This window comes from Strongylocentrotus purpuratus, unplaced genomic scaffold (assembly GCF_000002235.5).
Source record: "Strongylocentrotus purpuratus isolate Spur 01 unplaced genomic scaffold, Spur_5.0 spur5_scaffold_14, whole genome shotgun sequence".
Classification (NCBI taxonomy): domain Eukaryota; kingdom Metazoa; phylum Echinodermata; class Echinoidea; order Camarodonta; family Strongylocentrotidae; genus Strongylocentrotus; species Strongylocentrotus purpuratus.
In genome coordinates this window covers 30512545-30538078 of record NW_022145599.1, presented here as the reverse complement: position 1 = coordinate 30538078, position 25534 = coordinate 30512545, and the positions used below count along the sequence as shown (strand labels likewise).

The 25534-nt window shown below is 38.4% G+C and overlaps 1 long non-coding RNA gene across 3 annotated transcripts; it reads right to left on the bottom strand.

Moving 5' to 3' along the window:
- Positions 1-9452: 9452 nt before the first annotated feature.
- Positions 9453-16942, bottom strand: LOC105436855. Of its 3 annotated transcripts, none has more exons than XR_970384.2 (4): positions 16517-16942; positions 13952-14188; positions 11911-12067; positions 9453-11151 (listed from the first exon to the last, which is right to left on the bottom strand). It is a non-coding gene; the product is annotated as an uncharacterized LOC105436855 (long non-coding RNA). The 3 variants fall into 3 exon arrangements; XR_004064022.1 differs by having other exon boundaries at positions 16550-16942; XR_004064023.1 differs by having other exon boundaries at positions 16802-16942.
- Positions 16943-25534: the final 8592 nt, after the last annotated feature.

Below are 25534 nucleotides of genomic sequence, written 5' to 3'. Positions count from 1 at the left end.
TCTATTGATTTGCCATTGATTTTATGGACATGAGATGGTAGACCTGTTATTAAGTGTTAAAGATCCATACATAGACATGGTCGATTAAAAATATCTCCATTTTTTAAAAACATTTTTGCACCTCAAATAAATCCTGACCATAACAACCCGGTAGCAGTTTCTGGTTGTTCGCCAAAGCCTTTTGGTTGTCCTCACATTGGAAAGTTTCTTTTGATTGAAAAGGCGTGGTTGTCCGCCGCTTGTTTTGGTTGTCCTGGGCAACCGGACAACCGTTATTTCGAACACTGGTGTTAACCCGTTTTGCATCATCTATTTTATTTCAGTTCAGCTCATGTTGTGATCAATTCAGGACATGGCTATGTTAAGGTGCAAATTTTTAAAAGTTTTCCTAAAATGCCTAATCTTTTCAAACTAACACAAATATACCCCAAAAAACTTTTTATCTTGCAGATTCAACAAAAATGACCTGTACTGGTTGAAGGATGTTCTGCATATCCTACATCACATCAAATGTGCAAACGGAACCAGGAGTGATGGGATGGAGGCGCTGTGCGTCTTCCTTTCTAGATTTGCATACCCATGCAGGTATGGAGACATGATGAAACATTTTGAAATGTCAGTTCCTCAATTGTGTCTAATAAGCAATTACATGATTGATCATCTGTATGGTAATTTCAACCACCTATTTCAGACACTTGTAGTATCACATATAATGATTATCAAAATGTGTTTTGTATCTCAGGTAATGAATATCAAAATGTGTTTTGTATTTACTTTTTGTGTGATTAAGTTGTCTACTGGTGTGAAATTATATAAAGTTGTACAAGTTTATTTTCAGTTGGTATTGTTTCAATATTCTCTTCTGTTTTAGTGAACCAGAATTAAATGCATTGTCTGATTGATGTTAGTGAATTTTTATTCTGAATGATTGGTTGTAATTTGAAACAATGTTTTAGTATTTCATGTTGTATTTACAGATCTACTTCAGCGGAGCGCCCTTCGAGGTTCAAATGGATGTGGTACAGGAGTACCACACACCCCAAAAAGTTCCAATAAAAGAACTAAAGAGGAGCCCCGTCAAGCGTAGGGCTTCAGTGAGGGAGGTTGTAACCCAGGTAATGACCAATGATTATCAAATGTGTTTAATATTTCATTTTTGTGTGATGAATATTTACCATTACTGTATCATGATTACCAGTGTGTATGAGGTTTCTCGATTTGTATTCATAATTCCATGGAGATTTCATAGTTGTTGTGTCCATTCATCGTGTATATCGGAGAGGGGCAGCACAGATATATGTCATTGTTGGGTGGGCCTGATGAAATAGGTATGGTAATGCTGCACTCTAATTTAATTTGTTTTATTTTTTAAATCTTGTTTACATGTATAAGAGTTGAGGGGTTACAATTTTTCCTGTAATCAGGCTCTCTCGTCATGCAGGTATAGTCTGCATCTTTGTCACGTTTTTGGTGCCTTTTGAACAGTGAATTTTCTAACAATTTTGCTTCGGGTTTTACCCTTAGTCACATTTTTGTTTGGCAATGAAATAGAGGCCAAGGCCTTTGTCATGCTGTTGCCATGAAAAGTGGAGCAACATAAGAGATGCAAAAGAGTGCCATAGAAAGACAATTGTATTTGTGGTATAATAAAAGTTGTTAAAATGTTGTTTTTTTTTAATTTGCATTTGTTTTTTAGTATAGGGCATTGGTGGTTGCGTATATACTGAAAAGACAATTCAAGGGATAATTTTGGTAACGATATAATAGATTTGATGATTTGTGAAACTATCTATTTAAAGTTTGTTCTTGTCAAAGTGCAATGGTGATCAATAGAGGTGTCATGACTTATCTGTATATGTTTTTGTTGTTTTAAGGAAGAGAGGAGGGTTGGGTTGTTATGAGTATTAACAATTGTTTGTACTTGTATCTTTAATTTTTATTTTAGTAACTGTATGTTGTGGTGATAACTGATGTTGAAATGAATGTGCATGTATTATTTTGTTTTTGTTTGTTTTACATGCAGGCGGTCGTGGAGAAAACAAGAGATTGAGGCAGAGGCGATGGCGGTTTCGGATGAAGGTCTTATCATTCCATATGATGTAATTGCCAAAGAGGATGGAGAGGAACGGATTCTGACAGTATCATCATCCCAGATCTCAGGGGATTGACACAGATCACATCGAGTGGAATTGCCCCATTTGAAAAAGGAACAGGATTTAGATCTTGGGATAAAACATACAGCCGTAAGAATGCTTATGAAGATGTCATAACATATGATGATCTTGTTTCCAATGTATTGCATGAAAAAGATGCAACGTTGGCATGGTGTTATGGTCATCAATTAATAGCTGATCATAGGATTGTAGTGAGAGATGTGGTAGAAGTATGACAATTGTGGAAACCAGTAATAGGTATCATGGCTTGAAGTGGACATGCAAACAAAGGATAAACAACAAAAGACACCAGACTGAAATGTTGATAAGAAGTAATTCATGGTTTTCAAACAGTGACACAAGTTTTGAAGAAATCTTGAAATAAACTGTATACGTATTGGGGGGCTCTTGGGGTAGATCAAAGTGTCATCATTTCTCAATTGAAGATAAGTGGCAGTACTTCAGTGGATTGGTCAATGTTTTGTAGAGAAACTTGCCATACAATTATGTCTACAAAGAAAACAAAACTAGGAGGACCAGGTACAATAGTTGAGATAGACGAAAGTAAAATTGGGAAACGTAAATATCATCGTGGACACTACGTAGAAGGTCAGTGGGTTTTCGGAGGTACAGAACGCGATTCCCGAAATAGTTTTGTTGCCGCAGTTGGGGACAGGAGTGAAAAGACCCTATTACCTTCAATAAAAGAGTATATTGAAGAGGGAACAACAATAATCTCTGACTGTTGGAAGGCTTATCACAATCTGCCTGAACATGGATATGTCCATAAAACTGTGAATCATTCTATTGAATTTAAGAATTCAGAAGGATACCATACAAACACAATAGAAGGACATTGGAGGCATGTTAAAAGACCTCCCTACCATCTTACAGTCGCAAAAAGAGTCACCAGCCATCATACTTGGGTGAGTTCTTATATAGATATCAATATCCCAAAGAGAATCTATTTTTACATTTCATCCGGGACATTGCAACTGTTTATAATCCATATTCATAAGTGGCAATCCAAAATGACATTACTTTTGGCATACGAACATAAACGGAGCTGTACAAAAAGTAATCATATATTTCTTGTTGAATGATTGATAATCTTATTAAGATGTTTCCAGATCATCAGAGTAGAATGCACATCTGGTGGAGAGCAGATGGTGAACAGTCAAAGTATAATACAAGGTACTGAGAATGAAACCAAAGCAAGATCTACAGAGAGAAAGAACCGCAGCATGGATGAATCATGTTTGCATAGTTTTCATTCCACTTTAGACAACCCCACTTTGGATGAATTTGGTCCACAGTTTACCTCAGCACCCAAGAAGAAATCTTCAAGCAGTCTGTCCGTCCAATTGCATAAACAAAAATGTTCCAAAGACAACATTCAAAAATTGATCATTCCCCCAGAAAAGAAAAACATGGAAAAAAGAGAATCTTTGTGAATTTTTTGTTGATGATAGAGCATACTTGAGCCATCAAAACAGTTAACAGAAGTCCCGGGTACCTCTTAGTCGAGTAGACATGAATATCAAAATTGATAACTCCAGAAAAAGTTCTGCATCCAAACTTGACGTTAGGAAGAAAGTGAGCCTGAAAACGTTTCATGATGATTTATGTGAGTTCAGGACTACTGAGATTTTTTGGGGAAAAATTTCTTACATTAAGGTTGAAAGTGATGTCTACTTTTCTATTAAAATACTTCCAATTATTGGCATTAGCAAGCATGAAGGGTAATCACAGTGACCCTGCTGCCTTTTTAGTGGGTACAAAGAATGCTAGGAAGTGGATTACCAGAGATGCCTTATTGACTATCATACAACAGCGGAAAATAAAGAACCTCCAAGACGGCAAAGGAACAGAACTACACATGTCAAGAAGAAGGTAATTATCCCATTTGTTAACATACGCAAAAACAAAAACTGTATGTTTGATCAAAAGGGCTGTTCCAACCCTCCTTGATTATCACCTACATTTACACATGTCAAGTATATATAGAACATAGTAGACATGCCAGCTGCAATGCATACCAATGTAGCATACATGCCGATGTAATATACATAGCAGCCAGTGACAATAGGACAATAGATGGATACATGAATAGCATACCATTACCACTATAGGAAGAATGTCACTGCTGTAAACTTGCAAGCCACTTTACTACCAGCAGCCAAGTAGAAAGGACACTCCCTTAGCTCTCAGGTAAAGCACACAACATCAAGGTGTTCATATCAATTTTTAAATACAGTTTTCAATTTTGTATTGCTTTTATAGAGCTTGTTAAAAAATAGAAAAGTGTTTCAGATATTGTTTTTCTTCATTTCCCTTACCTTATTTTAGATAGCAACACTGCTAGACTTTAGGGAGGGGGCAATTTTCGACAAGGTGCCTTAAGGGGAACTCGTACCACTAGACGGCGGCACTCTACTTCAGGCTCTGGGGAATCTTCAACAGCAGATTGGGGAGCTGGAGAAGGAACCGACATTCGCCCTACCGGAGCAGAACACTGGTCAAGCTCCTAGAGCAGAATGAACAGCTGCTCTGGAGAAATGAACAGCTCGATGGCAGGCTCGTTATTTTGGAAACAAAGTTTGCTGAGATGGAGACCATGCTCTTGACACTTGTACAAATGTCAAGGTGTTTATATCAATTTTTAAATTCAGTTTTTAATTTTGTATCGCTTTCTAATGCCAATGCTCTTGTGTTTCTAAAATTTTCCAAGATTAATATTAATCTTTGTTAAAAAACATACAAGTGTTTCAGATAATGTTTTTCTTCATTTCCCTAACCTTATTTAGATAGCAACACTGCTAGACTTTGGGGAGGGGGCAATTTTCGACGAGGTGCCTGAAGGGGAGCTCATACCACTAGACGAGGGCACTCTACTTCAGGCTCTTGGGAATGTTCAACAGCAGATTGGGGAGCTGGAGAAGGAACCAACGTTCGCACTACCAGAGCATCTGGGCGCAGATGTTCTGCTGGAGCAGAACACCAAGCTCCTAGAGCAGAATGAACAGCTGCTCTGGAGAAATCAACAGCTAGATGGCAGGCTTGATGTTTTGGAAATGAAGTTTGCTGAGATGGAGACCATGCTCTTGACACTTGTACAACTGTCAAGGTGTTTATATCAACTTTTAAATTCAGTTTTCAATTTTGTATTGCTTTCCAATGCCAATGCTCTTGTGTATCTAAACAATTCCACCATTAATATTAATGTTTGTTAAAACATATACAAGTGTTTCAGATATTGTTTTTCTTCATTTCCCTTACCTTTTTTTAGATAGCAACACTGCTAGACTTCAAAGAGGGGGCAATTTTCGACGAGGTGCCTGAAGGGGAGCTCATACCACTAGACGAGGGCACTCTACTTCAGGCTCTTGGAAATGTTCAACAGCAGATTGGGGAGCTGGAGAAGGAACCAACTTTCGCACTTCCAGAGCAGATGGGTGCAGATGTTCTGCTAGAGCAAAACACCCAAATGCTCAAGCAGAACAACCAGCTACTCTATAGGAACCAACAGCTAGATGGCAGGCTTGAGGTTTTGGAGAATAAATTTGCTGAGATGGAGACCATGCTCGCGACACTTACGGAATCACGGCAAGAGGTAATTATACCTATAATTTTTTTTTTTTTAAATTTTTTTACTCATCATAGCAATGAAGCAATGGTTACAAAGGAACTCATACAACCAAAGTTTTCACAGTCAAGTAAAGCAATCTTAGAGGAGATTCGATTAGGTCGATGGATTTTGTGTGTGGAGTGTGTGTGTGTTTGTTGGATGTGTCCGCTTGTGATTATTACTAATGTTTTACTTGTAATTTGTAAATTTTGTAAAAGGGGCACCAGTTCACAAGATCTTTTTTGGTTGCCTCTAACGATATGTTGACTTTATATATGATTATGTCAACATGCTGTATTGTATTGTATTATTTTTATATCGTTGAATAAATGAATAGAATTGAATAGAATTGAATTGAATATATAAATTTCATGGTCGTTACTGGCATGGATGTCCAAAATGCTACAGCTATAATACTCCATGCGAGCGGAATGGAAATCTAAGATGTATGAGTGATTTACACTTAGTGACCTTAGAAAAAGAAAGGTATATCAAATCCATCCTGCCCAAGTACTGGCATGGGTGTCCTAAATGCTACAGCTATAATACTCCAAGCGGGCGGAATGGAAATCTAAAATGCATGGGTGATTTACACTTAAAGACGTTAGAAAAAGAAAGGTATATCAAATCCATCCTGCCCAAGTACTGGCATGGGTGTCCAAAATGCTACAGCTATAATACTCCAAGCAGGCGGAATGGAAATCTGCAGTGCATGGGTGATTTACACTTAGAGACGTTAGAAAAAGAAAGGTATATCAAATCCATCCTGCCCAAGTACAAGTACGTGACCATGTAGCAGTGTGAGTGGAAAGCATTTGAATCCACATTGTCTCACCCTGATTTCAAGTTTGTCAATACCCAACATGTACCTTTGAACCCCTGTGCAGCCTTTTTCGAGGGGCACACCAATGTCAATTGCTCATATTATGAATGTAAGGAGGGTGAGAAAATAAGATACGTTGATTTTACATCCCCATACCCTAGTATCACGAAGCATAGCTCTTATCCAGGAGATCATCCAGAAGTCATCATGTCCAACTTTCAGGATATCTCCGCGTACTACGGGTTGGTAAGATGCAAAGTACTTCCAACCAGAAATTTACTCCACCTGGTCTCACCCTTTAAAGTCAATGGTAAGTTAATGTTTCCCTTGTGTTACACGCGAGTGGACGATAGACAATTCACAAGAACTAATGCTCCACAGTACGTGGGTTTCCCTCAAACTCATGAAGGCTATTGACAAAGGATTCATGCTCAAATGTTATGAATGGGTCAAAGAGGAAAAACACTAATCAAAGATGGAATTGGCGGAAAGATCTTTTAATTGGTCAACTATTTTTTTAATAAATGCTCATTAGTCAAGAACAGTCGTAGACGGAAATGGAGGAAGGATCTCTTTATTAGTCTATTGTTCTTTTAATTTAATACCGATTGGCAATTATTCACTCATTAGGTGCTAATTAATTCTCCCTGTCTAATCAAACTAGCATAACTATTGCCCATCCACTCACTACAGCACAATTACCCCTTTTCATATCTTTTAAGGAGACACACTTGGAATAAATCTGGTTTCCAATGGAATGAACATACTAGAGCAGCTTGTTAAATCAAGAAAAGATGATACTTTCTTCATAACTGGTGATGAGATGTTTCTGATCAAGTTACTAGATGGGTCCAATGAATTGATTCCCATGTCAGAAACCGGATGGAACTTTTACGACAAGTGCAATAAATCTGAAAGAGCCGTGTTCCTTTTTCTGGTAAACGAACTGAACTGGAAATTCTTGTAGACCGGGAACACCTGGATTCATTAGTTCCTTCAGTGCCCACGAAGCATTTCATCTTTGACATACTACATGGAATTACCAGGATTGTGGAGAAACTTCTCAGATTAGAAATTGAGAAATTGCTTTCACATGGCAACAAAAATGAACAAAGTCATGGGATGAACAGTACCCAACAGCTGTTAGCCCACCTGGTAAATAACATCAACAAGAGAATCCGGCAAGGAAACTTCCTTGTAGACTTTGACAAAGCAGGCAAACTCAAACCAATCACTCTCGACAAAGAGCATGCTGTTGGCATTATAAGTCCTGCACACAATTTTACAGACAATGGTGTTCAGTGATGCATGGTCCTTGACACCTAACCAAGGTATCATTGAATACCACATGAATTATTCTTTTAAATGATATGAATTGCATTGCCAGTAAATATATGATGTATTTACCACAACAACAACAAAAAAACAAAATCAAAGTTGGGTTTAATTTGTTTTGGGTACAGCCTATATATAGTATATCCTGTAGCACCAGCAGCTAGGCTAGAATCCTCCATGGGGAGTTTTGATGATAAGATTTATTTTGTTCTATTTTTCTTTTCAAAAGTAGCCCCCACTATTCTTGAAGGTAGTGTATCCCTTTTGCAGTCAATATCAAATTATGTATAAATTTGCAGGAATTATTAATATGTCACGTGTGTCAAGAAAGTTTGGGAGCTCATTGCATTGAAAAGAAAATTTGTCAAAACTGTAAAAGATGTTGAGGTTAAGGATATATTGCCTCATACAAAACCTATAATCTAAAGCAGCGTCTTCAAATCTGTACCCTTCACTCTGCTTTGTGCAGCCCAAGAACAGGAATGAAAGTGAAATTGTCTTTATTAATGACCTTTCAACAGAGTCACTTTTCACAGATGACAGAGCCAAATCTAAGAGAATGCTACACATGTGCCTTTGTGCTGAAGAAAGAGATAGGTGACATTTCACAGGTTCGCTGAAGTTACGCTCTGCCGTGGTAGTCGTGACATTTCACAGGTTCGCTGAAGTTACGCTCTGCTGTGGTAGTCGTGGACCAAGCTATATATGCAAAAGCTAAGTCAGTCAGATGGCAAACACCTCTCTTCATGGAAAGAATTGTGCTTAGGTTGGGTGCATTTCACACAGGTATGACTTTCCTTGCTTGCATTGGTACAAGGTATAGAAATGCGGGTCTTGAAGATATCCTAATAGAGTCGAAAGTGCTTGCTGCTGGTTCAGTAAATGGAGTTATGAATGGGAGACATTACAACAGAAGTATCCGATGTCACAAACTGATGTCTAAAGCGCTTCACCTACTACGTTGGCAATCATTCATGGATTCAGTAACAGAGGATGAGGCTAAAGTCTACAGAGATTTTATCTGGAGACTGCAAGATTCATTTCCAAGCCAAATCTATGCAGATAAACTAGATGGTGACGAATTTGATGAGCTGATGAATGCATATGCCGAATATGTTGAAGAGAAAAAGAAGACAAGTGGAACTGGCTCCAGAGACTCCAGAGGTAGAGGGTTTTGCGGATACATGTACTACATGTAGTTCTGAAGGCACAGGACCAACTGGTGTAGCAGACTGAGACACGGCAGACTATGTTCCTAATCATTGTTCTGCTCTAGCATCCCTTCACCTGCAGAGAACACTACAGAACCAGTTTGATCAGAGGCATGGCAACTCCACTGGTGATTCCCAGCAAAATGCCAATTCTTGGCACACCTTAGCAAGCAAGAGGCGTGCCAGAGTGTAATGGAGATATGGAGAGAGATGCGAGAGATAAAGGAGATTCATTTAAAGAGGTAAATTAATGGTAAGAAATAAACTTAGAAATAAGATTGCATAAAATCAAAATATGGTAATTTTTTTTTTTTTTTAAAGACTAATCCAATTTAAAGCTGGTGTTTTATAGGCCTACTATACTTTTTAACCATCTTAGTCTGAGCGAACCAATCATCATATTTCACGAATATATTCCGCCAAGTGTGAAACTTGAAATCATATTGAATTTCCAATTATCCTAAATATGCTCCTAGTTCTTTAAGATAATACTTACATGTACATATTTCTTTTAACTTCAATTTAATCTAATTTGTGCACAAATCTCATCACAAACAGAAGTATAGAGAGAAGCGAAGCGCGCATGCCTTGATGAATGGCCTAATGACTGACATATGAATACTTATGAGGTTGCAGATAATGACCATGTCTTCGCCAGCAGGATACTCATATTTTTCTTTAGTAAAGGCCTGTGGGGGTAGCTGGTTTCCGAGAGATTCAGTTTTAATTAGTAGGCAAACATTTTCAAAACCTGAAGAAAAGGTTTGCTAGTTTCATGTTTTTATGAACTCGGGAGCAAGTGTACCCGTATTTCAATACATATAGGTGATTTGTATGCTTGAAAGGTTACTGTCAACTTCACAAATGGATGGAGTTATTGAGAACAAATTCAACTAAGGAGAAGACTGTCCACAAGATGTACTACATGTCATAATGTTTCGGATGGATAGCATCACACTTTTCAACAAAATTGGCTTTCATTGGAACATAGAGCTAAATTTTTTCGATATATCACATTATATAGTCTGTTTTTGGCACTGAATCATTTCTGCAGAAGATGTATTTTTTTCCAACTAGGTTTTTAAAAAAACAGTAAAAATTTGCTTGTCCATTTAGATCTAATTCAACATGTCCAGGCTTTGAGTAAGGCTAGCTGGTAATTATTTAGTAATCAGATCATATCACATAGTCATACACAAACAAACTGCAATCATACAAAGACATTCAACACACAAACCAGAATCAGAGTAAATAAAAACTTATCAGTACTTCTAAACATAATACCATTATCATTGGTTTCCTTTTTGTGGGGGGGAGGGAGGGGTTCAACTGCTCCAGTGCAATTTTTTTTTTTAAAACACAATCCATTTGAGGAGCAAATGTTTAGACGCATAGACAATCATTTATAATTTAAGCTAATATTCTAATCAAAAGTTATTATTTTTCATTATCGAGCATAGAGTCACCCTCTAGAGCTAGATGTTGTCTTGTAACAAATTTCATTGCATCTTCTTTTATTATCGATATGCTCAAATATTTCATTTTTGTGAGCAATTCCTTAGATTATCAATGCTGGATTGAAACATACCACTAAACGTTTTACCTCTGTAAAGATCAGAAAACATACCCACAAAAGTTTCCATTAAATCTAGCAGTCATATTAGGACTCAGTCAAACCCTACAAAACAATGCAAACGTTTCTAAATGTGATTTGGAAATGCAGATACAGACTCATCGACACAACTTTGCAACCATCAGTCATGGCCATGATATAAACAGGACAGCCAAACCTCTCTTGTGATCCTCATTCTGGAAACAATGTGAGGAGTGACTATGGATGCACTGTCCTGCTGCCATTGCCAATGTTTTCTGCATGCAGTAAATAGTTGTGATCCTCATTCTGTGTTCCTCAAGTGGATGTAGCTAACTCACTCCTTGGGGCAACGTTGGGTTTGCAGCAATGCAGCTCTTCAAAATCATCATGTCCAGATAACTGTAGGTCTAGATAATTGTGAAAGCAAAATGAACAAATGGAAAATGGATAAATGTCAAACTCAAAGCCAACATACAAGGCTCTGATAATGCAGTATCTCTTGTATTGTGGCTATTGTGACAAAATATACCTTTCAAGATGTTGAGACATTAAAAAAGCTAACCCTGTAAGTGAGAGAGTTCTATAATCAGATCGGATGATCGAATCGATGGTTTGGCTCCCGATATTTGTATCAGATGATCGGGAGTGAAATCTGATGATTTCTTTTTTATCTGCCTCTAAAATTTGCCAATTTTGAGCACTCTCAGACCTAAAATCACTCAAACCTTGGATAATTCTCTCATTTGAAGCTCATTTAAAGCTATTTTCATGCCATCAAATGTCTAAAATTGAAAATCGGAAGGAATTTTTTTTTTTGAGTTTTGGGCTATTAAATACTAAAAGGGATATACTTCAAACGCGGTTGTGTTTTTCACGCACTAAGCTTGAAAATGTATAAAATTCAATGATTTTCTTAGTCAAGCTAGCAGTTCCAACAGATTTGACCTACACAGAGTTAACTTAATCCTATTGAATGGCGTTTCTTTCTTGGGACAAGAAGGGTATATCACACTTGCTTTAAGAATATTTTACTCAGTGTCAACTCTTAAAATATTCTCCTCAGTTCCCTTGTATCCCACTCAAGGCCACTGAATATTGTATTTCAAAGAAGAAGAAAAAGAAGAAGAAGAAGTGAGGTTGTTCCCTACAATATTTAATAAACTTACAACAAAGATACATGCGTGACAAGGGTTTGCTGGATAATCCATGAGGACTACGCACCAGGGATCAGAGAGCTGTTACAGTATATTGTACAGGCCAGCAGTTGATTCCGGACTCTGAATGATGCAGGCATGCCCAGGAGTGAGTACTCTATCTTTCAATCTGTGGCAGGAAAAGGTAAAATGCACAGAATAAGATCCATGAAAAAGTTCAATTACTATTCATAAATTGTTTTTCAGCACGTCTGTGGTTGTCGACTGTATTTGGGGCATCCCCTGGCAGCATGAATACCATCGAGTATGTAGTTGTAGTTGTGGTCAGATGCAATTATTAATTCAGACAAGGTTTTTTACAGGAATGTCACTTTATTTTGGAATCTCACAGCTTCACATTTGTTCCTTCATTTCTTATCCATTCCATTTATTTCTGTATTCTTCATTCCATATCTTTCATTCCTTCATTCCGTGAAAACTGTAAACAAGAACGCAATAAAATGAAATTATGTAAACAAGCTAAGAGATAAATGCCTATAACTGATTGTTACTTAAACCAATAGGCAATACTGAAAAAGGCAAAGTATAAAAAGAAATCAGGTTCTACAAGTACTTTCTCAAATGTGGTGCATTAATAGGTACAAGATTATACCACATACTCTAAAAAGGATCAATAATGAGCAAATTCTTATACTCGACCAAACAGTAAATCCTGCATTATCATACAATTTCAACACACTTTCTCTTTTTAAGTACTCCAACAATCTGACATAAAACAGATTACCAAAGTAAACATCACATTATTTCACTTGCAATAATGTAAAAAAACCTACCTGAGCTATGAAGAACTTTCTAACTAACCCTGTAAACGATCATCGGATCGGCCGCCGATACCGATCCGATCAGGGTGATCGGATAATAATTTCCGATCGCCGATCAATTAAAATGATCGGAAAAAAATCGGCAGATTTTTTTTTTTTTTTTTTTTTTTTTTTTTAATTGCCGAAAATTTTCAAGTTTTTGGCTATCAAATGCTCAAAAAAAATTCATGGCTGGGATTATTTTGTCATTTGGAGTTGTTGTAGACCATGTTTGTTGATATTTAGTGCCTTTTCATGACTTTGAAATTAATAATGTTGGTCTAAGAGCAGAGGCAAAACATGCGGGCCGCCATCTTGGATTATAATGCATACCTACATTATAATCCAAGATCCAATCGCATGTTTTGCCTCTGCTCTTAGACCAATATTTTTAATTTCAAAGTCATGAAAAGGCACTAAATATCGACAAGCATAGTCTACAAAAATTGTTGTTAGTGATGTTATTTGGATCTGCAAAACCGAATTAATACCCAAATCCCAATTGTTTTATTTAAACATCAGATAAGCAACTTTGGCGCAAGTCAATTTTTGCACTCTCGCAAACGATGCCTCGTGTTCATTCAAGCGTCAACACATACCACACAAAAATGATACCAAATGATTTGGGATAAAACACTCTTTCATAAGATGTATAACAATTTACTGTTCATAGAGGATCTTTAAAATAATTAGCAATTTTCTAGGTGTAAACTTTTTTTTGACTCACACTGTATAGTCAATACACAAGTACACTGCTATGTCAGGCAAAGAAACACACAAAAAGACACGTATCTGCAGTACTGTGGAGTGTACTTGAAACACTGTTGTTGTTGTTTTAGTTTTAAGGGCATGTGTCATTTAATTATGAATATTTATGCCGAATTCAAGTTTTTTAATAATTTTAAATAATTTTAAATGGAAGCAAAACAAAAAGGAGGGGAAAAAAAATTGACGCTGTTCAATTTTTCGCATTTTGCAGAGATTCCAGACAGGCTGTCGACATAAAATCATTTAACCGTTTTGTGCGTATTTTCTGGCCAGCCCGGTTCGGTACACTCACAATGTCATGCTTAGTCTTGTTTCAAGGCACAAAGGATGTTTAACTACAAGTAGACTTTCACACTTAAAATCTTTTAAACATATATGAGAATAAATTGAGAAGCATCGCTTCATCCAAAGATCTTTAAACATACCGATGGATCTGTAATAAGAAACACAAGACACCTCCATCTCCACATCATGATCGAGTCCCAGCTCAGCTGCCACCATGCCTTCCTTGAACCAGACAAATTTCTCCTGTGTCCTCATAAGTATGGCAACAGTAGAGACTCGTGAGACCCAAGAAGTTTCTCATCTTGCCTTGTAGGTTTCTTATCAGCTCTTCTTCTTCTTCCAGTGTAAATGCTGCTTCAAGGTGATGAAGATACACACTGTTGGTGATACAAAGATTATATCAATGTTCCCATTTAAATTACATTGTCGATGCAAGTCAAAAGCAAGAAATCAGTGTTCACTGTTGTATCTCTGATACACTATAAGATACCGGTATGTGCTTTACCTGAGATTTAAGGGAGTGTCCTTTCTACTTGGTTGTGGGTAGTAAAGTGGCTTGGAAGTTCAAAGCAGTGACATTCTTCATATAGTGGCGATGGTATGCTATTCAGATATCTATCTATTGTGCTATTGTTACTGGCTGGTATGTATATTACATTGGCATGTGCATTACATTGGTATGCATTGCAGCTGACATGTCTTTTACATGTATGTTATTCTATATACATGTACATAACATTCATAAAGTAATACTTTTTTGTAAAGGTAATTGTGGCAAAATCAGGGCAAGAAATTTGATATAAAATTTTCTAACTCTAGGTCAAATTTGAACATAAAAAGGAAGAAATTTTGCCATTTGAGCATAATCTCAGATAAAGTTTAACCCCCATGTATCTGGCCATGCAAAATGTATTGCTCGTTTCTTTTTGTACTTGTAGTGAAACCAGAAAAAAAGGATTCAGGCTCAAGTGTATACAGTTTTAAGTCTTTCTGCTTTATTAAAGTTCAGGCAAAATATCTAACAAAACAAACAGGGTGGCCTAGTATTAGACTATATTTGGCAATCCTGCCACTCCCCCCTACTGGTACATCTCATCTCTATTCTCTATCGGACCTCAGAGTCGGTCTATCTGCTGCGCGCCTCATATTCAAGAGTCATACTCAGACTCATAGCAGTCAATATATCTATAATATTAGATAGCTTAGACAGATACTGAGGTGACATTGGTCACATGATATCGATTGTGACGATCGTAATTGTTATATTCTCCTGGCCGGTCACTTTCGATGGTTATGTTGACCAGCTGGTAAAATGAATATATTTTTAATCAATGCATGTTGCCTCTTTAGGTTTGTCTGTACCCGGTATTTTTTTCTTCTCTATTTTTTTTATTTCCCTTGAATTTTTTTTTCCTCCCATGTTTTTTTTTTTTCTTCTCTATTTTTTTATTTCCCTTGAATTTTTTTTTTCTCCCATATTTTTGCCCCCTCAAAATTATTTTTTAAAGTTAAAGACCAGTTCTGGTCATGCGAATGCATTGTGAAAGATAAGTCTTGATAAAGTTACAAGCACTGTACACAGAAAGATGTATATGGGACTATGCGACGCATGCGTGACACATGCGCGACATATGCACGACACATGCACGATATCTATCAGGTCCAAATAGATTTAATAATTTACCAAATATATCAATTTGTAGGCAGTTTCCCAGTAAACTTTGTATCATCACGTATTAGTCAAAACATATTCTTTCACAGGATTGGTAATAAAAGCTTCCATTTCATTTTTTTTGAGAGGGGAGCATTTCCAAAGGTCTTTACCTTTAACAGGATTTCTTATTCCTGGAGTATTATTTTTTTTCTCACTCTCTGTTTTAAAAATTTGTTTGTCAAAAAAATATGGAAAAAAAATTTGTGTAAACGAAAATAAAGCCCGCCCCCCCCCCCCCCCTCAAAAAAAAAAAATAAATAAAAACCAGGCTTTCTAATATAACAGCAATTGACTGGCAGGGGTATATAACATTCCTCGGACCTGAAGGGTACTTACCCTCGTGACCATATTCTTCCTCAGCGCTTCGGAGAAATACAACCACTTGGTCTTGGGAAAATATAACTTAATTCACTCTTCAGCAGTCTGACTAAAATTTCACCCCTCTGCCAGTGCAGTGCCAGTCAATATCTGTATATTATTATTGATACAAATTTTGAAATGTCCAATAAATTAGGTCGAGTACTCTATTGTTGATATGAATGAAAGGGGCTGAATCAACATCAAAGCACATCCACTCCAGCAAAGCACGAGAGTCAATACTAATGCGTAGTGACCTCTAGCGCTGCACTATGTGTTATAGGCAGCATTTGCACACATAACAATACACTTATAATACACAAATGCACACAATCATGCCGATGCGGCTGTAATGTAAGCAAGTTCGACAGTTGACTCTCGATTTTAATTTTTAGCTTATTCTTTCTAACATCGTCATCGGTGAGATGAAAATATTGTATTTTAGTTTTACTGCTATTTAGGTGTCATCAATTGTCACTAAAGTACAGATTTTGAGTGAAAACAGTTTAGTTTTGTACAGTCACAATGGTTTTTGAAATGTTGAGAATCAATCAAACAGGTTTTAAATCACAGCCAGGATAGTAATCCAGCTATGATTGTGTGAGCACACCAGCATGTACAAGCACACACTCACAAGTACATGCAGCATATTGATATCGTGGCTCACATGTGCTCGCTTGTTTTTCCTCACCACCGCGAAGGAGGATTGAACGTCGGGAGGGCGGCTGGCCTGGGAGAAGTACGGTACCGGTATAGACACTGTCCTGCGCAGAGCCGATACGAAAGCAGTGCTTTCAGAGCACGAACCATTTGAAATAACGATGCTGTTTCATTGCCAAAAACCAACAAAATATCACCATTGCTGATTCAATACATGGCTTGTTACAGATTGGGTGGTGAACGTGGTCACCTTACTTACGACTCTAGAAATAAGGTCATTTCATCCAGCGCGCTCTTTGCTTGTTGTTGGATAGCCAAGTAAGCACCTGGACGACTATGAGGCGCCGTTTGTAGACTTATTATTTACACCAATATTTATATTTTATTCATTATTTAATTTACCTTACTAGACTAGACTACGGAAGCCCATTAGTGCCACCTACGAAATAAATTTAAGAGAAATTATCTGGCGGCCGCCAGATAATTTCTCTTAAATTTATTTCGTAGGTGGCACTAATGGGCTTCCGTACATGTGTGACAATAAAAGTTTTGTTTTTCACGTTCCTGGGGTATTATTTTTTCCAAAGGTGTTAAATGTGTGTTTTGTCATACTTAATAAAATAAACTGAATATCTTATAATTCAACGATTTCTTCAAGTAGGCCTACTTTTATTAATTTCTTCAACTGCTTAAAAGTAAGGCTACAAATGCTTTGTTATTAATTGTAGAGCTGTAGTGTGAACAGGCTACTTAGTAATTCACATGTATAGATTGGTGCACATCATTATGCTTGATCATCCTCTCCTATCTGTTTGTTTTCATTCCTCTGTTAGTCATCCTTTATTTGCTACCTATGATATTTGAATATTCATTATTTCCTTTTATTATATAAATGATCATGTAAATCCCTATATATGCAAAATAAACCCTGGAGGTTTAAAGTTGTAAAGCCCATGGCAGTTCAACACACGCAATCATGAAATAAAGGTGTCTTCATCGAATTGTCTCTGTAAGTTTAGAACCACGCCCTGTGCCTACCCGCTCAGGCCACTCTACATTCAGGGGCGTCGCTAAAGGGGGGGGGGGGTGTGGGGTTGAAGTCGGTGGTATTTTTTATGTCGGTCGGCCAGCAATTTGTTCCCCTTAGAGCTGTGACTTTTTATCGGACAAAGAAACATTTTTGAAACTTCAGACAATGATTTAGAGTCGGTTCAATGAATCGTCTTCTTTTTCTAATAATTTAATGAAACGTCGAAGCTCCCGCGCTTCGCACGAGAGGGGGAGAAACTGAATTCAGACAATTAGGGTTAAGAGTAGAGAACGGTATACAACAAATTGCCTTCTTTCTATAATAATTTAATGAAACGTCTAAGCCTCCGCGCTTCGTGTGGGATGGGGAAACTGAATTCAGACAAGGATTAAGAGTCGAGAACGGTACAACAAATCGTCTTCTTTTCATAATAATTTAATGGAACGTCTAAGCTACTGCGCTTCGCGCGGGATGCCTTTCACCCATCCCCTCCCCCACCTAGGGAGCGCTTTGCGCACTCTTTAAGTGATTCGCTTGCTCAATACCGCCCCTCCCTGAAATAAGATCCTAGCTACGCGCCTGCATTAAAATATATAGCTATGATGCTTACTAAGTTGACGAAATAATTTGTATATTGATGTCGTCGACGACAATGACCATTTGCGCATAACAATTTAGCCTTTGGCCCCGGGTTTATAGGGTTAAATTTGTAGATATTGGAACATTTGATTTTGTCGGTAATTAATTGGTGGCTTGTTTTGTCGGGAATCGTTGACCTCTATCCCCCCCCCCCCCCCCCCCCCCCCCACTGAAAAAGGACTAGCGACGCCACTGACGACACATCAGGCCTATACTTGCGTTTTGTGAGAGGCTCAAGTATCCGGGCCAGCTATTTATAGTTGAGTAAGTTTTGAAGAAAAACAAAAACGAGTACTCGCTCTCCAATCGTATTGGTTATTGGGGAATTTCGAATGTCATCACATATGTTTTTTTCCTTTTAACATAATAATTGTTTTGCGACTCAATTCAGGCCTGACTAAATATAAACTTTTTCGTAAGGCAACAGACAAGTAATTTAATCATATACCTGATTAACATTTGAAGATTTCCTACACTAGTGCCTGGCCGTGCGTGTTCCATATTTGAACACTAAGTTGCACCTGAAATTGCAACATGTGCATTATAAGCTCCAAACGCTTTCTTTCAAACAAATACACCAACAAAAAATCCCCAAAGCTTGAATGCATACTATTTCACAAGATGTAATTAAACAATATGAATTATATTAATGATACACTGACATGTACATGCAAATGCATGATAATTTTTGCGCTTCTTGCTCCCAGCAAGATAGTTTCCTTCTACATTTAATTTTGTTGCTGTTATGAGTTTATGAGTTTATATTCATATTTTTGTTATCAAACAAGAATAAATAAATGAATATATAAATACATTTGTACAATGATAATTGTAAAATGATGATAGAAGAACCAATGAAAATCGCAACTGATCTTCCCTAATTCCTTTTCTTTTCTTCCTCTTTGTTTTCTGTCCCTTTCTCTCCTCTTTCCCTTTCACTTCCCTTACTTCTCTCTCTCTCTCTCTCTCTCTCTCTCTCTCTCTCTCTCTCTCTCACACATTTAAGTTTGCTGAGGGAGGCAGGGGCCTTTCGCCCCCTCCCCCCGATCCACACGATTTTGGTGGGATTAATCGCAACTGATCTTTGCTTCTTTTCACCCTTTTCTTTTCTTCTTCCTCTTTTGTGTTTCATTTTAGCTCTCCTCTTTCCCTTTCCCTTCTTTCTCTCTTTTTTTTTGGCGGGGAAGGGGTGGGGTGGTCGGGATGGGGAGGGGGCAGAGACAAAGGCCTTTCTCCGCGATCCAAATCTTGTTTGCAGAAAAATTGCAACTGATATTCCTTCTTTTCTTTTCCTCTTTTGTTTCTTTCCCTTTCCTTCCTTCTCTCTTGTTTTGCGCGGGGGGGGGGGGGGGGGGGGGGGGGGGGAACAACAGCATGGGCGGCAAGGCCCTTCCGGCCCCCAATCTCCTTCTTTTCGCTTTTTTCTTTTCTTCTTCTTTTTCTCTTATTTCCCTTTCCCTTCTTTTCCTTCCTTCTCTCTCTCTCTTTGCTAAGGGGGGGGGAGGGGTATAAATCGGGACAAATTGCAACTGATCTCCTCTACCTTACTTCTTCCTCTTTTTCCCCCCTTTCCCTTCCCTTACTTCTCTCTCTCTCTCTCTCTCTCTCTCTCTCTCACACACACATTTAAGTTTGCTGAGGGAGGCAGGGGCCTTTCGCCCCCTCCCCCCGATCCACACGATTTTGATGGGATTAATCGCAACTGATCTTTGCTTCTTTTCACCCTTTTCTTTTCTTCTTCCTCTTTTGTGTTTCATTTTAGCTCTCCTCTTTCCCTTTCCCTTCTTTCTCTCTTTTTTTTTTGGCGGGGAGGGGGTGGGGTGGTCGGGGAGGGGAGGGGGCAGAGTCAAAGGCCTTTCTCCGCGATCCAAATCTTGTTTGCAGAAAAATTGCAACTGATATTCCTTCTTTTCTTTTCCTCTTTTGTTTCTTTCCCTTTCCTTCCTTCTCTCTTGTTTTGCGCGGGGGGGGGGGGGGACAACAGCATGGGCGGCAAGGCCCTTCCGGCCCCCAATCTCCTTCTTTTCGCTTTTTTCTTTTCTTCTTCTTTTTCTCTTATTTCCCTTTCCCTTCTTTTCCTTCCTTCTATCTCTCTCTTTGCTAAGGGGGGGGAGGGGTATAAATCGGGACAAATTGCAACTGATCTCCCCTACCTTTCTTCTTCCTCTTTCCCCCCCCCCCCCTTTCCCTTCCCTTACTTCTCTCTCTCTCTCTCACACATTTAAGTTTGCTGAGGGAGGCAGGGGCCTTTCGCCCCCTCCCCCCGATCCACACGATTTTGATGGGATTAATCGCAACTGATCTTTGCTTCTTTTCACCCTTTTCTTTTCTTCTTCCTCTTTTGTGTTCCATTTTAGCTCTCCTCTTTCCCAACTGATATCCCTTCTTTTCTTTTCTTCTTTTGTTTCTTACCCTTTCCTTCCTTCTCTCTTGTTTTGCGGGGGGGGGGGGGGGGAGGCAACAGCATGGGCGGCAAGGCCCTTCCGCCCCCCCCCCGATCTCCTTCTTTTCCCCTTTTTCTTTTCTTCCTCGTTTCCTCTTCTCTCTTCTTTCCCTTTCCCTTCTTTTCCTTCCTTCTCTCTCTCTCTCTCTCTTTGTTTGCCAGGGGAGGGCAGGCGAAGGCCTTTCGCCCCCGATCCACACCGCGTGATGGGAAAAAATCACAATTGATCTCCCGTACCTTTCTTTTCTTTCCCTTTCCCTTCTCTTCCTTTCTCTCTCTCTTTTAAGTTTGCTGTAGAAGGGGGGGGGGGGGGGCAAGGGCCATTTGCCCTCCCCCCGATCCCCAACTTGCTGGCGGGAAAACTGCAACTGATATCCCCCTTCTTTTCTTTCTTTCTTTTTATCTCCTCTTTTCCCTTTTTTCTTTCCCTTCTCTTCCTTCTCTCTTTCTTTTTGCTTGGGGGGGGGGGGGGGCAACAACCTGGGAAGCAAAGCCCTTTCGGCGGCTCCCCGATCTCCTTCTTTCCCCTTTTCTTTTCTTCTTCCTTTCCCTTTGTCTCTTCTTTCCCTTTCCTTTATTTTGCCTTCCTTCTTTCTCTCTCTCTCTCTCTCTCTCTCTCTCTCTCTCTCTTTTGCTGAGGGGAGGGGGGAGGGGGTGGCAAAGGCCTTTCGCCCCCGATCTCCTTCTTTTCCCCCTTTTCTTTTCTTCTTCCTCTTCTTCCTTTCCCTTACTCTCCGCTTTACCTTCTCTCTCTCTCTGACTCTCTCTCTCTCTCTCTCTCTTCATTTTTTTGTTGGCGGTTTGGGGTCAAGACCCTCTCGCCCCGCGCCCCCCCCCCCCTCCCCCATGGACCCGCGCCGGGAAGACCTGTAGTGTATTCCCTAGCTAGCTGGCAAAGCTGAATATGGGTTATCCAGTCGTTTCATTCATTAAGTATAATTATACTTGTATTAGTGGGGGCTGTTAGGAAAATTTTGGTGCAGATTCTTCTAAAAGCACCAAATTTGCCCCAGAGGATTATACCATACTATTACGATTTCTGCCGGACGCCAAGAAGGGCGCTCTCTGGGACTGCCATCTTGGGCAAATCCAAAATGGCCACTATCTGAGTTAAAGGTCAAGCGTAGTTCCAAAAGGAAAAGCGCTTGTATGATTATAGTTTATATATTTATAGGGTTTTGGGGGTCAGAGAATCTGATTTTGATGTTCTTTCATTGATTTGAGGTCTCCTTGGGGCTGCCTTACTCGTCATATTGGTCAAATCCAAAATGGCCGCCATCTGAGTTACAGGTCAAGTATAGTTATGAAAGGAAATGGGCTAGTATGATAAAAGCTGATGAATTCATGGGGTTTTCGGGGTCGGATAATCTGATTATGATGTTCTTTTATCCATAAGCGAGTTCGTAATTGCACACTCCGCATGCGCCAAAATCGGGAACGAACTTTTACAAAGATTACATGAACATAAAGAGAGCTGAGAGAGGAACTGTAATTTGTTTTTGTGTGCTGGCCTTTCCTTTGTGAATGATCACATCTGACACATCAGTCACCGAAAATCATTTCTGAATGTCGGAATTGGTTCTTTATAGTAAACTTTACTTGAAATCTGGTCATCGGTAAAGTATTATCGGCATTATCGTGATCCAAGTCCCCAGGGACTCGACCTTTATGTCTAGACGTTGCATAATGCAATTCGTATTGGTATTTTATTCCATCTCAGAGTGATTATAGACGATATTTTTTAAGGATAATAAAGATAAAGCTGTCTGGGTTTTTAAATTGATATTTAAATTGCACTGCTCCTACTTCGTGCTTTGTTCACACTCTCCCTGTTCTATAAAGGGTGTTTTCTCTATTTGATCATCAACAGAAGCAAAATGCTAGGCCACGAACTTTTCGAAGCGTGACCAGATTCTAAGTATGCTTAAATGGGGGCATTGATGTATGTAGAAAAAACAGGATTAAGATCCCATGCAACGCTTCGAAATTTAAAAGAAGAATAAGAAAAATAAAGTTGAGATTTCACCTTTATGTCTAGACGTTGCATAATGCAATTCGTTTTGGTATTTTAATTCCATCTCAGAGTGATTATTTCTTAAATGAAGTGAAAGGACTCTTGAAAATAAAATAGCCCTTTCAGTTTCATTTCATTTTAGAAATAAACTCTAATCCATCCTTTGATATTTAAACTGCACTACTCCTACTGTGTGCTTTTTCACACTCTCCCTGATCTATAAAGACTGCTTTCTTTATTTGATCATCAACAGAAGCGAAAGGCTAGGCCACGAACTTTTCGAAGCGTGACCAGATTCCAAGTATGCTTAAACGGGGGCATTAATGTATGTAGAAAAAAAACAGGATTAAGATCCCATGCAACGCTTCGAAATTTAAAAGAAGAATAAGAAAAATAAAGTTGAGATTCAACCTTTATGTCTAGACGTTGCATAATGCAATTCGTTTTGGTATTTTATTCCATCTCAGAGTGATTATAGAAGTTCTTTTTTAAGGATAATAAAGATAAAGCTGTCCGGGTTTTTTAAAGATAATGCGTCAAAACAAATCGAACAAGCTGTTTATTTCTTTATTCATGGTCTGTTTCTACTGTTTATCTATTTTCATTGCCAACCCTCGAAAACGAATTTAGTATGCATTTCACAGAGGAAGTTTGCATAGGAGAACTATATATATATATATATATATATATATATATATTATATAACCCTACATGGTACATTAGGCGGACATCATAAAAATCCTAACCCTAAGCCTAACCCTTACCCTAAAACCTAAACCTAAACCTAACCCTAACCCTAACCCTAAACCTAAACCTAACCCTAACCCTAACCCTAACCCTAATCCTTACCCTAACCCTAACCCTAATGTCTACTTAATGACTCATTTTTTCACTCCAAATGTCCCTCTAATGACGCCTTTAGTGAAATTACATATATATAGAGAGATATATAAACAAATTGGGCCTTCTATGAGAAATAAAACGTAAAAAACGTTAAGAGGACACCATATTGTCCTTCTAATGACAATGTCTACTTAATGACTCATTTTTTCATTCCAAATGTCCCTCTAATGACGCCTTTAGTAAAATATATGTATACATACATATATATATACAAATTATTTATTGGGCTTATTTTGCTTCCTAATGGATCCGTACAATATGGCACAGCTTTAGGGGCCTGGAAGAGCCCCTTCCAGGGGTTCCAGGGCGGAGCCCCAGGATGCTCTCGAGTTTATTTGACTTTCAAGAGAAAGTGTCTCTAAGATATAAAGAGAGGTTATTTCTTCAATGAAGTGAAAGGACTCATGAAAATAAAATAGCCCTTTCATTTCATTTTAGAAATAAACTCTAATCCATCCCTTGATATTTAATTTGCACTGCTCCTACTTCGTGCTTTGTTCAAACTCTCCTTGATCTATAAAGGGTGCTTTCTCTATTTGATCATCAACAGAAGCAAAATGCTAGGCCACGAACTTTTCGAAGCGTGACCAGATTCAAAGCATGCTTAAATGGGGGCATTGATGTATGTAGAAAAAAAAGGATTAAGATCCCATGTAACGCTTCGAAATGTAAAGAAGAATGAGAAAACTAAAGTTGAGATTCGACCGTTATGTCTAGACGTTGCTTAATGCATTTCGTATTGGTGGTAACCCGACACATGCTCCGCCGACGATTGCTCCGCCGACATTTACTCCGCAAAACGCGACAATTGCTCCGCGACATTTGCTCCGCGACATTTGCTCCGAAGTCAAATGCTCCGCCGACAGTTGCTCCGCCGACATTTGCTCCGCCCAAAAAGTGTCCCATAAACTACAAATGCTACTAGTACTACGACAAATGCTTCGCCGACAATATTTTCTTTACACCTATTTTTTTCGTTTCTTTTTTTCTTCTTCATTTTCTGAATGCATTTCTTGAAATAATGTAGATGAAATGAAATGAATGAATGTTGATGAAGTGGGAGGAAAAAGGAGTTACCTAAAAGTCATTTCGAATATACTGAAATAACTTTCCATCTATCACTGTACGTCCCATATATTAAATGTATACTAAACACTCATTACATGTCGTGGGAAGATTTTAAAAAAAAGTAGAGCAGCAAGCCACATTCCCCAATACGCGCATACCTCCTAGTTAATTTCAAGTAGCTCATCAATATGTAATACCTGAAATTACCTCGATCAATGCATCTTACTAGGTAAAGCATTATACAATATACTAGGTCATCATGGAAGTTTAGAAAATAAGAAGAAAAAAAAAAGAAAAAAAAAAGTTTAGAAAATAAGGGCACTTATTATACGTAAGGAAGAGAACCCATTCAGACGGGAAAATGAGATGGCAGCCTTTCTGCTTATTCACATTTATACAAATCATTTTGTTGCAGTTTGATGTTAGTTCTTCATAATAAGCCAATTGCTCTTCTTCCGGTGGCTTCGTGAGTCCCTTAAATTATTCAGTGAAAACAAAGTACTCGAATGAAACGGAGTGTTTTACACACTAACATATATATATTAAAGCTACATACACTTAACTAAAGGAAAGAAACCTTTAGAAAATGGACTGGATATTATTGAAAATATTATTCTAAACAAGAATGTACTACATGATTGTATTACTTTACGTTTCAATTTCACGAGAGAAATAGAACTCGAGGGGGGAGCAGAGAAGAAGTGATGGAAATGAAAGAAGACTAATAGCATGAGAGGAAAGAAAAGAGCAAAGAAGACAAGAAAACGGTGTAAACAGGAAAAGGAGGAGCATGGGAGAGAGAGAAAGAGAGAGAGAGATAGCCTTGAGCTTTGGATCAGCTAATGAGTAATACATGAAACAGATTTTGAGCGGCCAGTAATTATCTTTCGCCGGA